Raw genomic sequence first — 7,776 nt, 5'->3', positions numbered from 1 at the left:
ATTCATTTATCTATCATGATTGATGATATCGCAAGGAAGATGCGAAATACAAAAGATGGTGATCGAGGATCGACAAAATTCATGCAGTGCGAGGAGGTGGTGGTTGGGCTTGCAAAGGAGGGAAGATGATATAAGTGAGAGGTTAGACGGGTAATTTAGAAATTTTAAATTATAAGAGGAAAAGAAGAGATAAAAAGTTCTACGTAGGAATATTTGAGTAATCATATATAAGGGAGTTATAATAATTTGACAAAAAATTTCATGCACGATCGTGTATGTACACGATCTGTATTATTAAATGCTGTGAAATGTCATAAAAACCCTTAACCCCTTGTTTGATGGAGTTGTTGGGAGAATTTTGGTGTACGAATACCTTCTCCTAATAACCTTATTTATGTCCTTTGTTAGGTGAGAAGAAAACCCACTAACAATAGTTGCACAAACATGAATCAAAACCCTAGTTTTCCTTCCCCATGGAAAGGGAGCATGAATATCTCTGCTTTTGGGAGAGTGGAAGTATACATGGAATTCTAATATTCCGTAGATCTTATGGATTTTCAAATATTCCATTGCATAATAATTAGGATTAAGAAGTTAAGATTACACTAGTAGTTTCTTTTCAATGGATTCATAATCTTTACTTAGGAGTTAGGAATACTATTAATCATCTTAATAAGAGAAGAAGTTTCTTCTTTTTGTTAAAGCGCGAGAAAGAAGAAGAAGAAAGGAAAAGGAAAGAAAAGGTATCGACATTTTGCATCTTTTTTACCGGTACAGATGAAGGGATCAGAAAGATAGATGAGTGGGACCCATCAGATGGCGATGGACTCCCACAGCCAATCGAACATATTCTTCTGATGATGTCATCTCATCTCTGATCTCTCTTTCTCTCTCTTTCTCTCTCTCTCTTTTCTTTTTATTTTTTATATTTTTTTTTGAAATAAATCTCCACGCCGCAAAAAGCTTTGAGGTCGTGTTAGTGGTGAGCCGTGAGCGTAATATATACGCTCTCACACTACTTAGCAAGCAAGGAAAGCCCAAATTGCATCGTCATCATGCATGTATCCATGATGATGATGATGATGATGATGATGATGCCTCTCTTTCGGTGATGGCCATAGCCGACAAAACTCCGCAAACTGGGTCCCACTTATCCTTCGCTTACCGCCTCTCTTTCAGTAGATCTTTTGACGCCGCAATCTATGGGACCCAACTAAAGTCTATCTCCCGTCAACAAGATTTGACCCACCCAGGCCTCTACCCCCCAAGGAAAACCTTTCTTCATTTGTTTTTCTTCCTTTATTCTAAATAAGTTTCTAACAATCCATCAAATGGAGTGTGGGTCCCACCCCCACGGCCCCACCTTAGGATGGAAGTTTGAGGTCCGTCGAATGGATGCATCGGTCTCCATTCTATTTCAAAAGCATCTATTCTGGTGGTGGTGGGGGAGTGGCCCTGCGCATGCGCGGGGCCAATGGGAGAGCGTGCGCCAGCATTAACAGGATGGTCATTATCGTAATTTGAGTTCGATTCCTCTACATGTATCAATAGGTGACCGTACATGTGAGAGTCAACCACCTTTTTTATTTTACCATTTACGAGAGGAGGAAGGATATTTATGAAAACAAAATTAAAATGTGATTAACTCTCATATATACGTTCTAACGTTCACCTTTTGGCACATGGAGATGATCCATTATCTCGTTATTCATGGGTGTGGGGTAGTCATTTCACCTTCTTTGTGTTAGGGTGTAGGACGCACACTTTCCATAGAATTTTTTTTTTCTATTTATTTTTAGAGAGAGTTTTACCTTTAGTACCAATTGTGAAGGTTCAACCACCATCCTTGAATTCACAAACTCCTAGGGGGTTTTGATGTATTTTTCATAATATCCTCTCGCATCCATCTGAAGCCCACAGTGAGTGAATTACCATTCAAAAAACTCGATATTTTATTTAGGTTAAGTGGAGATCTACCTATGAGGCAGAGGCATCATCTCATGGTGCCCGGGCGTAGGAAACACCACCAAGTAGAGATCTTTTTCCCTTATATTTTTCTATTTTTTTAATTTGGCAAAAGTTCGTATTAGATAGTACAGTTAAGGAAATTCATGGTCTATAAAGGTCGTACCCAGTGCACAAGGCTCCCACGTTTAGCAGGGTTTGGGGAGGGTCTAATGTACGCAGCCTTACCCCTATTTCCAGAGAGGCTGTTTCCAGGATTTGAACCCGTGACCAAGCGTTGAACAAGTCAGCACTTGACCAACGCGCCAAGCACGACCTTCAAGGGTTTTAAAACACATAATCTTTACCAAAAAAAAAAACACAGAATCAAGGATGGAATTTGTCATTGGTGATTCCGATCCGGATTGTTCAAGAAGAATCCTAGAATCGGTCCTCAGATCGAAAAGCAGAGAATTTTTATGGTTTTCTAGTGTGAATCGACAGTGTTGGATCGGTGGAAACTGGGATCGGTCACAATTGATTTCGATTTGAATCGACCGATTCCGAATTCTTATAACCCTAACGGTATCAAATCGGGTATTGGCACGGATTTGGCAATTTTCTGACATTATTATCTCTAATTTTTTTTAGAAATCAGGGTTTTTTTTTTTTGATAAGTTTACCCTTGGTTAATCTTGTTCCATCGATACAGGATCAGCCAAGTATTAATATCAGTGTTGGCCGATATCGATACTAATCATCCATTATAGTCGATTTGATACCTAAAACCATGCTCTAGAGTAATAGACTACGTAAATAAAATTAATATTTTCCCACATAATCCGAAGTGTTAGAAATACCCTCAAATTCATGATTATGTCTAAAATACTAATCCTTTATTGTGATCATGCCGACCAATGATCTTGCATTTTTTAAATAACATATCAATTATATTAGTTATTACGTATGAAAGAATTAATCTTCTCCGTATGAATCTGCCTTGACATATTTTTCTCTTTCTCCAAGGCCTCATTTGTTTGAGGGGACTTAGTTGAGGTGGGAGAATTGGGGTGGGAAAATACTGATGTAGCATTTCAAAATCCCACTCCCTCATCTTGTTTGGTTAATTTGGGTTTTTGAACTTACAAAAGCTCTGGAAAAATCATTAATAAATGCTTTGTTCAATGATGTGGTACTTCAAAATCCCATCAAATGGTTACTGTTCATGGAAAAAAATAACTTTCCTCAATTTTCAGGTAAAAGGTTTTGTTGGTGGAATATTAAGTCGACTTAAGTCGATCTAGGAGTGGGACTGGATTGGTTCGATCGATCACTTAAGTCGATTCATCTCCTATACTTGAAGCCTAAGCAGTTCTTTGAACATCAATGGCAATGATACATGAGGTTTGGCACACAAACTTTGAGCAAGAAATGCTTTCCACTGAAAGCATCATAGCTTTGCATTTCTTTTGATATTGAAATACACCACGGAATGAATCTGAAATAGAGCGCTATGACGATGTCAAGTTCAGTGTGAACAACTTGAAGCCCATTCCGTTTGGTCTCACATTCACTGATAAATACAGAAATCTCCTTCACTCTAGTAGCATCTGGCAATTTATTTTTGTCGATTCTGATCCTACCATCGACCTCCTAGTGATTGAATCCATTGAGTTACTGCATCGTAATGGGATCGATTTCGAGAACAACAAGAGAGGAGGAGTTGAGATCAAAAAATTCTCGAAGAGATGTAAAATTTTCCCTACGACTATGTTTGGTTGCAGAGGGAATTAAAAGGAAGGGAAGTGAAAATTTTCAAATCTTAAAAATAAAATTTTGTAATAATTATCGCATGTGATTGTATAAACTACTTAAATTTCATACCATATTTAGTAATGATACATTGTACATGTAATTTTTATTTTACTTGTTAAACGAAAGGGAATTGGATGTAAAATGAAATTTAATAACCAAATATGGAATGATTTAGAGTAAATGATATAGTCACATGGGATAATGATTACAAAAGTTTTCTACTTAAATTAAAAAATTTGCTTCCCTTTAATTCCCCTTGCGATCAAACGGAGCCTACAAGATTCTATTGTGGGCGACTTTACAAATTTTACCCCTTCATCTCAACTCACAAAATTGATTCAAGAGGGTAAATAAAAATATAGTGAAGTGAACTACTTCACTCTTCATAGCGATATATAGGAGGACCCCTTTTTAAAATCAATTTCTATTCCTCTCCAAACCTTTCACTTGCAATTAGACCGAACAGTTACAATTCCATGTAGCAGAAAAGTTCATGTAGGGACCTTAATAAATTTTTAAGAAAGATCATTATTACAAGTAACATTGTGAGAAATCTACAATTCAACTATCCAATGTTGACACTTGCCCGGGTGGGGTGAGGTCGTCATTTCTGCCCCCCTTATGAGAGAAACCTACGAACCTGACCGGTCAAAGAACCTGAGAGGAGAAAAATCCTGACACTTGCGTTTCAAGGCTACTTTCTCAGTAGGCTATACCCGAATGAATAATTTATGGCACTGCTTCTTGGTCAGCGCTCAGGGCATTCCTTTATCAGGATGCAGCTTCACTGATAGTCTTAGAACCCTGATGCCTGACCGAACAGCAAACCTGCAGGATGGGGCTTGGTTTTCTGGTTTAACCTGGTTTGATAGGGCAGTCCTGTCCAATTTTCTAAATTGTGGTTCCACATACTCACATATTCGGGTCTCATTCATATTGTCATCTGCTTAAACATAGGAAAGATAGCTCCACCAAAGTTACAATTATAGGAGAATTTTCACAATTTTCAAGCAAATCAGATGCATATAGTTGTGCTTGTGACACAAATGAGACACTGAGATCACTACAGCTGATGGCTAAAAATCCACACTAGAAATCCACACAAACCTGAAACAACAGGTTAATTACAAGATTCCAAATGAAGCAGTAGATAAATTTACTCCTTTACTATTAGGGAAAATTTCACGGACACCCCTTGTAAGTATATGAAATGTCACGGATTTACCAAACTTTGGAAAAATATCAAAGACTACCGTTACTTTATGATTTTATTTCAATTTAGTCCACTCCGTTACGTCTGTACTGTACTGTTAAGTCTTTTATAATGATGAAATTACCCTTACTACAGTGTGAACTTCCCATAATACCCTTAAGGGTAAAAAACCAAATTATAAACCATTCTCCATCGTCTTCGTTGGTCTGAAGGCGTAAGAATCAAGAACAGGGAAGGGGACTGAAATGCAGATGAAAACCTGCAATCCACGGAATTTGGCTTCGATTTCAGACTAAGGTACATCGTCGAAGCATCATGGTATACTTTCCCACTTCTATCGGTCCTATTCCTCTCATCTGCATCACAGATTCTAAGTTCTAGGGCTTCGGATCAGATGCCGTATTGCTTTCCGCTTTCACAGGTTCCGACTGAGGCGGCTCCAATGAAGACACAGCTGCAGCTGGTTGAGAACCCAAATCAACCGAGGCCCCAGCAGATCCATACCCACCTACAAATTACATAGTACGATGATCTGATTTCAACAAAATGTAAATAGAAAAGCAGTAGAATTTATATATTTCCATGGGGAGGTAGATTAGCACCACATCCATCGTGTAAACCAAAACATAGTACGATGATCATCTAATACCTCTTTCGATTCTGAACTTATATTACTTGTGCAACAGAATCTCTAATTTGTCAAACAAAAGCAGATCCATACCCACCCACAAATTACACCATCATATCGAACAAGGGTTGCGATTTCTAATCCTAAACTTCTGTGGATACTAGATTCAATAGGTTCGATGATAGAAACAGATACATCAAATAAAATCAAAGACTAGACTTAGTGGAAATGCAGATTTCATGCTATCACCGTGAAGGAAAATTTGATTGATTATGCTGATAAAGATTAGCCAACAGTAGCAGCACTTGACACTCCCCGTAGATGATGGTTGCCGGAGAAGAAGTTGGGGGAAGAAGGGGGGACGGTTGATATTTTAAGGTTAAAATAGACATCTTAATTTTGGGGTTAAGATGGACATTTCGTCTGGTTTTTTAAATAACTAATGGGGGTAAAATGGACATTTCAGTTTTGATTGCCAACTGTACTTAACGTCAAGGGAAAGGTTGCCATTTTGACCAAATTTGATAAGTCCGTATCAATTTGAAAACTTAGAGGAGGTGTCCGTGAAATTTTCCCTTACTTAAGGGGGGGGGGGGGGGAGGGGGGGGGGGGGGGGGGGGGGGGGGGGGGGGGGGGGGGGGGGGGGGGGGGGGGGGGGGGGGGGGGGGGGGGGGGGGGGGGGGGGGGGGGGGGGGGGGGGGGGGGGGGGGGAGGAGAGGAATTTATTTTTTTTTTTTTTTTTTTTTTTTTTTTTTTTTTTTTTTTTTTTTTTTTTTTTTTTTTTTTTTTTTTTTTTTATATTATGATGGCAGCACCCACGGCCACTTCTCTTCCTAAATAATGGTCTCTCAAAGATATGAGGACATGAAGAGGTCTATTCTCCTTGTCAACATTGTCAATTTCATATGCAGATCACTTGTGATGAAGCCCAGGGGATCTGAAATTCATGAAGACATGATTGAGCCATCTTGGGGATTGCGATGAAGAATTGACTATTATGAATCAAGCTTCCAACTTCAGATCTTTGAACAAGGACACCAAACTGAAAAAATGAATAACCCTGTAATCTTTCTTGATTTCTATGATGGGGTACCAGCTAAGGTGATCAAGTCTTGGATTTGGACTCTATTAGATTGAAATAGATATTTAGAGGACCAGTTCTGAGTTTATGACACGGTTTCCTGTTTTTTTTTTTTTGAAGAAATAGAATCTAAGTGGAAACTATGGAATATGCATGAAAGGATCTGACAAGTGGCGATGTTGATTGGAATAATGAATTACTTGTAGTAGAAACATGTACTCAAAATCCAAACATTCTAATGAGGATCAATCTGCAACTTTTCAAGTGCACCACTTGTCACACCTAACTTGATTGATTTTCATGAAGTCTATGAGATTGCAGAACTGGTGGGACGGTGGGTTGGGATGAAGAAAGGGAGTGGGGCGAGGCTGGGCTGCGAGGCAAGGTAGAAGAAGAAGAAGAAGAGACGTACAGGAGATGGGATTTTTTTAACTATAATCTAATTTCTGTTTTACCCTAAACTAAAGGGTAAAATAAATTATAGGAGATGTACATGTAACTGCACTAAGGTAATGCCACATAGCTGTTGCAGCTACTTAGCTACAACCTGGGCAGCAGCTAAATTTTATCCTATAGAAGCTGAAGATTTACTTGGTCAATGGATTGACTAAAGACAGATTCTTCAGTTCAAAGCCTGATTCCAGCAGAGCTCATGCAGGATTAGAATACAGTGACATCGATTCACCAGTCACTCTTAAGTTAACAAGACTCTTAACTAAAATATTCACTAAACAGGTGATTATGAATATAATATTCTCAATAACTAAAGCAAAATATCTTGAAGAAACAGCTTCTGCCCTAGAATCTTATGTATCTTTCAAGAAGCATACCCAGCTGAAATTTCATCATAAATCAAACAACAAATGGCAAAAAATTATCTTAAAACACACCTTCTGTACTTTTTGAGAAGCATACTCGGCTGAGATCAGTTCAGCAAATGTGATAAAACCAAACCCTCTATGAGAAGTTTTTATGTCAACCAGTGGTAAACAAATTGAACAATAAACCTTGAATGAGCTAAAAAATAACCAGAACAGAAAACAGAGGTGTTAGTAAAGGAAATAACTATATAAACCACAAAAACAAATTACACTA

The sequence above is a fragment of the Telopea speciosissima genome, chromosome 5 (genome assembly GCF_018873765.1).
Source record: "Telopea speciosissima isolate NSW1024214 ecotype Mountain lineage chromosome 5, Tspe_v1, whole genome shotgun sequence".
Lineage (NCBI taxonomy): Eukaryota > Viridiplantae > Streptophyta > Magnoliopsida > Proteales > Proteaceae > Telopea > Telopea speciosissima.
This window is presented reverse-complemented; position numbering follows the sequence as displayed.